At 48.9% G+C, this 7,604-nt stretch overlaps 1 long non-coding RNA gene across 1 annotated transcript; it reads left to right on the top strand.

Annotated features, from left to right (window-relative positions):
* The first annotated feature begins 1,718 nt into the window (after nucleotides 1–1,718).
* Nucleotides 1,719–5,650, top strand: LOC144247032 (uncharacterized). Its single transcript, XR_013340726.1, has 3 exons — nucleotides 1,719–1,793; nucleotides 3,726–3,845; nucleotides 5,620–5,650. It is a non-coding gene; the product is annotated as an uncharacterized LOC144247032 (long non-coding RNA).
* Nucleotides 5,651–7,604: the final 1,954 nt, after the last annotated feature.

Raw genomic sequence — 7,604 nt, 5'->3', positions numbered from 1 at the left:
AGGGTGGGCTTGGGTGGTCTCAGCTTCTTTATTCAGTTTTGTCACAATGGGAAAAAAGTCTGTTATAGCAATGTTTAAGCCATTTGCCATAACATTCCAGTCTCTCTCAAGTTCTGTGAGGAGCAGCTGAGAGAGCAGGGCTTGTTTAGCCTAAAGAAGAGGAGGTCCACTCGAGCTATTTTTAAGTAATATTTAAGCTACAGCTTTGTCCTAGCTATTATTAATGTTCAGCTTTTTAGCTCCAGGTTTCAGTATGAGCCATCTTTGAATTGCACAACATAGCCATATAATTCAAATAAAGTCCAGCTAGAGGACTAACAATAAAAGTTTGGCTATTTATGCCAAACAAGCTCTCGGCTACTTTCAAATCACATAAAATTTTTAGCACCAGTATATCCCTTGAATCTGCCATGAGTTGGGTTCTGGATTTTCAGAGTTCCTTGTTGCTCCTTTTGTTGAGGCATTGTCGCTCATCTGTGACATTCTCCCTTGAAAATGGCTTCTGGATTCCCGAGAACGACACTGACGCCTCATCTTTTGTCGCGGGAAATGATGAAATCTTTAACTGTAAGTACTCACTGGGGCTGTGTTAAAGCTGGAAACTCCCCTCGTGTCCCTCCTCTCCCTGCCCCTGTTGTCAGCAGTGCTGTGAAGCTGCAGACCCCCTCGCCACCTCTTTGTGCCCTGCTCCTGCTCTTGGTGGATGCTGTCCTGGTGCAGCAGGGAAGGCTGTGTGATGTTTCAGGGACAGTCCAGCATCCTGCCTGGCTGTGCCACTGGAGCCAAGTGAAACCAATGTGCAGCTGAAGCCCTGAGCAAGTTCTTCTTTCCCTTTCCCTTTGCCACAGCAATTCCTTCTGTCAGGCTGGACACTCACCTGTGCTGCTCTGACCGACCTGCCCGTGGGCACCTGGGCATGTGGGGGGGGGAAGCTCAAACTCTGCCCAAAGCCTTGAGAGACACGGCTGGTCCCAGCTGGAAGAGCTTCCAGGCCAGCTGTTCTCTCTCATCTCCTGTGTGGCCGCAGATCCAGCCCTGCAGGCAGCACTGGAGTCAGGGCCACACAGGTCCCTTGGTGTCTGGAGCTCACTGGAGTGAAGATGCCCCACTGCTGAGGCTCTGTCAAGGAGATCCCTCTGTTTTCTTCTATGGAGGAGCCTGTGAGCTCAGACACAGAAAACCAATACTAATTGACAGGGAGAACTAAAATTTGGAAACAGTCCTGTGCACCTCACTCTTGGTACAACATTCCTTTCTTGCTTCTCTTGGACTCACCCAGCAGTGCTATCTCCTTGCTGTGAGTTTTGAGTGTTTTGCAGGGATGGAGTTAGGGGAGTTTTGAGAGCTCCTCCCCACTCAGAAAAGATCACTGCCTCAATCCAATGAAACATAAGAGGAAACAAATGCCCAAAGAGCAGAAATCCCCAAACATGTCGCATCAGATCACAAAGAAGCTAACGGGACAGAGCCATGTGGTTGGAGTATGTGTATTCCACTTTGTATTACTAATTTATTGATGCTAAGTATTTCAGCAGGAAACTTCAGGGCTTCTAGGACTGTCCGAGTGGTTGTGAGCACAAATTATTCACCAGTGCCACTTGTTCAAGAAAAGCCTTTCTGAACAAGGACATCTCTGAGGCTCTAGTTGGTGTGTTTTTGCCTTTCAGCTGCTTCCCTCTAAGTTCCTGAGGGAGAAGTTGAGGGAGAAGTTTGTCAGCACGAAGAGCAGCACTGGGGGGAGTATTCTGCCCAGAATTGGCCCATCTCGAGACGTGAGTGGGCCTCATCAAAAGGTAGCCTTTTCCTGCTCTTTTCCTTTCTCTTTGAAGTTTAAGAGGGTGTATGCTTGTGACAGGCTTGCCTCCAGCAAAATACCTCAGTGTTCAGGTTCTATTGCCATTGCAAACTGCTGGTAGTGGTGAACAGGAGTCCTGATCTGCACTAAGCCAACACAAATAACCTCTGCTGAGGCTGCTGGGGTGTGCTGGAGTGTAGCTGCCATTGCTCATGGGAGGAAGGCTGGGGACACAAGGGCACCAAATTGCCATTTGCCATTCTCCTGCTGAAATGGCCACCTCTTGCTTTGGTGTGGTCACCATGAAATGCTCGGGGTCACAGGATTTCCTCCAGAGTGGCAGCGTTGGCCTTTGAAGGCTGAGGATCTGCAGTAATTACTTCAGATTTAACAAAGTGCAAAAATGGTTTGGGTTGGAACAATGTGTTGGACCCTGACAGGGTGTTAGATTTTGCAAGCTGCCAGATGTGCAGGGGACTCGCCCTGGGCAGAGGGGAATGGATGTGCTTTATCTGGATCAGTGCCTACATAGCGGTGTGTTTAAAGCTGCTTTTCTGGTAGGACTGGCTCAGTATAAAGCACAGTCCAAAGGGGTAGGTGACCAAGGTGGGCTGTGGAGCAGGAAATTGGCAGCAGGGGACATGTAACTCACTGGTTAAGGATTGCCCTGTAGAGGGGCATTGGGAGCACCTCAGGGGCAGGGTACTGCAGCCATGCCCTTTAGCAGACTGTGTCTCCCGTGAAGTCACGCAGGAGACCTGCTTGAGTCTCTGGAGTGACAGCAGTGTGGCTGGAGAAGGCAGACAAAGCAATGTCTCTGCTCCAGAAGCATTTGCTGCTGTTGTGTCATTCCAGACATGCCTCTACAATGGTATTAAATACGATAGCAATAATTACAAGAAAGCGCCCATTTAAAGCACATGGAAAAAGAAGATACCAACTCTTCTTCTACCAAAGTTGCCGAGAAAGCTGCTGAATCTTATCCTCATTCAGCATTTACCTCATTTGTCTTTTTATTCTTGTCTTTCTCTCTGTTTGAAATGCACCATCTTTTAAGCACAATTAAACGGGACAAAATCATCCAAGCAAAAGAAAACTGTTTATTAGTACCGATTCAGCTGAGCTGGGCGTGTCTCCCATCCGCTGGAGACAAGCAAACACACCCTCGGAGAAAATGGCAATCTTTCTATTCCCTCTGTACCCAGCTGGGGCGGTCCCTGTCCCCTTTCCTATTGGATGGGTACTCAGGAGCTTCCATTCTCTACTGACCACCAACTTTTCTGTCCCCTCCCCTCTCATCCTACTTCCTTTTGGTCAGGTCTTCAACCCTGTTCTCACTGCAACACTCAACCTGAGCAGATCCAAACCATAAACAACACATAGAACCAACAAATTCCATTCTTTTGCTTAATAACCTTTTGGCTTTAGCAAGATATCGCCTCATCTCTCACACTTCCTCTGGTACTGTTTACTTCTTACTGATGTCTAAGTTCTAGAGCAAAAAAGATACTTGCAGTTGTGTGGGCCTCGGTTTCCCTGTCTCAGAGTAAAGGACATCTCAGAATTGTTTCCCATGGAGACTCCTGTAAACCCATGGGTTTTTCTGCTCCATGAGTGTCCCAGAGCTCTGTGACCATCTGGGCACAGGGCTGTGCTTAAGGTAAGTGCTACCTGGCATTCTGGAGAAGGAAACCTGGAGAAATACATGCCAAAAGAGCAGCTTGCCTTGCTTGCCTTGAACCTGCTCTGTGTTGCCCAGCAGTTCTTGATCAGCTCAGAGCTCAGTAGGTGAGCTACTGTTTGCCCAGTGTGGGCTGGGCAGACGCGTTTACCCAGAGCCTGGACTTCACTGGGGGTCAGTGTAAGATTCTCCTTCGTGAACCTTCTTCCCAGCAGCTGAACCTCTCTGTGTTCTCTCTTTCCTCTCTAGCTGCCATCAGCTCCCCTGAAACAGAGCTTGTTTCAGGTTTCCCCACCAGAGATGTTATTTCAGAACTTCGTTACCCATGAGGCCTGTGAAATGGTGGTGTCTCTCATTAATAACAGCAAGGTAAGTGCTGGGGTGTGAAGGTTTAACATTGTGCTGGAAGAGGAGGGTGGTGTAATTCCCCTAGTGTACAGCAAAGCAAGTTATCTACTGCAGGAGATGCAGAAGAAAATATCTCAGCACCTTTGTTCTGCAAGATGGAGCCGAGACATTTCCTGTGCAGGGAATTGTCCCCTGATTTTGGCCATGTATTAATGGTATTTATTCCAAAGGAGTTTTCTTCTCTCGAAAGCTCTGGATTGATAGGAATGTTGAGTACTGTGCAGTTCTTACCTGCTCTCATGCTTTGCCTTGAGTCTGTACCACATCCTGTGTCTCCTTGGGTATTCTTGGCTCCTAAAATTTGTAGGAATCCCTGCCTTTCTCAGCCTGTTTGTCTCCCTTTGTGCAGCTCACAGTCAAAGCTCAGGGGCTGTGCCTTCTCCACTTTTTGCTAGAATCACTTATCATTAATGGCTTTGGCACTGCAGGAAATGCATTCTGAAACAGCCCTGGAATCGGACTGATGTAGCAGAAGCAGCAGGAGGCCTTTAGGTGCCATTTCAGGCTCCTGCTAAACTTCATCCAGCTCTGCTCAGGTTTTCCAAAAGCAACATGGTGCTCTGCTGTTCCTTTGGAGAACCACAGCACATCCAAAGCCATGTGCTCCTGGAGGTTTTCTGTTCACTTGAAGAAATGGTGATTGTTTTGTAGTTTGCCAAGAGAGTTGAGAGAGAAAAAGTTGAAAAATGTCAGCAGTTGTATTCCACTGTAAAGAGGACAACTGAGACCATTTGTATTCCAGTCAGGAAAACAGTTTCTCAAATAAGGCTTGTACCAAGAGTGGCCTGGTGGGAAGAGACAGGAGGGAATCAAAAGCATCTGGTTCAGGCTTTTGGAGAGCATTTTGGTGCTCAGGGGTTGATATCTGTGCTAGAAAATGCATGTATGCTGTGTCTGTCTATCCCAGAGGGCAGAACCTGGCTTGCTGGCTGCAGGCAGGAATGCCCAACAGCCCAGCTTGCCTGCACAGGCAGCAAGAACCCCTAGAAAGCCAAGATTGGCTTTAAATGCTGGAACCACACTGTCAGTCACTGCTGGTCATCTTTCTCCAGGCATAAAATGCCTTTGAAGCCCATAGTTCATAGGCACAGCCTGTCCGTGTTTCCGTCACTTTTGGCAAGTTGATTGCTGTCATAATTTTTTGATTCTTCCTTGCTGCTTTACTGCCCATTTAAATTCTCTTTGTCATCTCCTTGGTTTAGGAATCGTCTTGCTGTGTTCCTTCCTTTGCTTTTATTCTCAGTAAGGGCACAGTGTTTGGTCTCCTCTCTTGCTGGTCTGTCTGCCTGTCTGTATCCCCAGAACTGCCCTACCCAAACCTGATCTGCTAGAAGAGATTTTCTTCCTTCCCACAGGATAATGTGCTGTTTTACTTTCAGGCAGCACCTTCCCCCTCTGGAACATGACTGCATGGCTGTGTGCTGGCAGAAGCCAGCAGGTTTTTTGATCTTGTTGAATATGCAGATGACTTGGTTCAGGTGCTGTGTCTCTATCCTAGTGCTGACCTGCTTGGCCCTTCCTTCCCACCAGGCACTGCCCTACTGCCCCTGGCCAAAATGCTGGACCCAGACAGAAAGGATTCAAGTTCACCCCTGTGAATTACGTGCCTGTACCTCCACAGCTGAAAGTGCTTTGGAAAAGGAGTCAAGGAGGGATGTCACAAGGGCACGGACAGGTCTTGTCTCGTCCTGTTTTCCACAAGTGGCAAAATCATCATTTCATATCTTTCCTGCAGTTTCCTCAGCTGGTGAAGATCTACATGGAGAGCTCACCTTATTTCCAGCTCATGTGCTCCAACAACGTGTACCGTGTTGTGACGCCGGGTGTGCCTGCCCATGTGCGCATCCGCTTCACCCCTGACGAGAACAAGGTGAGACTGGAGGAGCCAAAACAGAATTATCTCCAAAGCCATTGTTCCCTGCACCCTGGGTACATCCCGTTCCATGCTGTGAGCTTGGCTCCCGGCCATGGGCAGGCAGCTTGCTGCCAGTCACACCTTGGCATGTGCTGTCAGGCACTGCATCCAGGCCTGAGAGGCTCTGCTTCCCCTCCCTGCACATTCCTGAGCATTCCCAAGGGAAGGTGCACAGGGAACAGTATGAAAATGACAAAGGGGTGTTGACAGATGTTCAGTCATTTCTAGGTACAGTGAAAAGAGCTTAATTACTGTGGAAAACACTAGAGGAATTAAGAGGTCAGAGAGCTTTCCTCCTTCCTGACTGGCAGCAGCTTCTCTGCCTCACCCGGGGCTGGAGCAAAGATGATGCTTTTTCACACCCTCTGTTCTCCAGCCTTGCAGCTGTGCTGTCCCAGAGCACAGCTGACCATGATACAGCTGCAGGGCCAGGGCAGAGGATGTGCTGGGCCTGTGAGCCCGGCCTGGCACAGCCACACTGGGCTCTAGGTGCCCATAGCCAGCAGGAGGTTGGTGAGCTGCAGGGGACTTGGACACCTCTGGACACCTGCCTGAAAGAGCTCGTGTAGGGCAGGTACAACCTGCAGGCAGACCCCTGAGCCCAGAGCCTGTGGCAGTGACGCTGCTGTGGCTCTGTCTTCATGCCTGTCATTGTGGTGGCTCTGTCAACTGGCACCCATTCCCTGCCAAACCTGCTTTTATGAGGATGTTTGAACACCAGGGCTGGGGCCCTGGCAAGTCTGATCTCAGTGCTGTGATCCGGAGGCTTGTTCATACAGAAGGGTTTAGGACATGGCATGGAAGGGAGGAAGCCTTGCAGGGAAACAAAGAGAGGCTCTTTCCAACAGCATCCTTCAACCTCTTAGCACTGTTCTTCTCCTGACTTGGTTGGAGAGGCAAAGTTAGAAGGGAGTTCTGAGCCAACTAATGTTTCTACACCAGGTCAGAGGTGCAGGAGCTCTTTGGGTGCAGGAGCTCTTTGGGTGCAGCTGTTTTCTCATCTTCCTTTTGCTGCTTAGAGTCAGTTTAACACTTTATCCTGTTCTCAGACAGCAGGAATATAGAAACCTAAAGAAGAACGTCCTGTGTTCCCTAGCTCCATGTTCCTTAGAAGGGACTTAGGAATTATTTAACATTATTAAAATTTAGAGTAAAAATTACGGTGCCCTAAGGTAGTTCTCTGTATGATCCAAGTGACACAAGAGCTTAATGCCACAGAGATCGGTTTTGCAAAGTGCCCTGGTGCCTTTAAAATGTGACATATTAGTAGGACTTAGTGTTCATTTTAGGGTGGGATAGGTAAATGGATGCCATTGATGAGTTACAGGAAATGGTTTTTCTTCTGCCATGGGGATGGCACTAAATATCCTGCGCTGAGCTAGTTTCTTTTCCTGCTCGTGGATTATTTCCACGAGCTTGTCTGCAGCAGTGCAAGGGAAAGGATAGTTGTGCCAATTCGGGCAGTTGGTGTCCGAGCTATCTTGGACTTCCCTGACCAGCTGGACTTCCCGGTGTGTCCAGTCAAGTACAGCAGCCAGAAGACTCTGCTGGTTGGCAATGTCAGCAACCAGGCAGCTCGTTACCAGCTGAGCACCCAGAGGTGAGGCAGTCCAAAACACCTTTGGGTGGTAACAGGGCTGGGAAAGAGCAACAAAAGGAACCAGAGCATCGCAGCTGCTGCCCTGCAGCCTGGCTGGAAATGGGCAGGATGAATGGCATCTGCTCTTGCTTTCAGTGTTCTTAGCAGGATGCAGCCTTTGAGCTTTCTCTGCCCCAGATTTCCTCCAGGGTGCCTGGAACATGTT

Source organism: Lonchura striata, chromosome 13, assembly GCF_046129695.1.
Source record: "Lonchura striata isolate bLonStr1 chromosome 13, bLonStr1.mat, whole genome shotgun sequence".
NCBI classification, from domain to species: Eukaryota; Metazoa; Chordata; class Aves; order Passeriformes; family Estrildidae; genus Lonchura; species Lonchura striata.
This window is presented reverse-complemented; position numbering and strand designations above follow the sequence as displayed.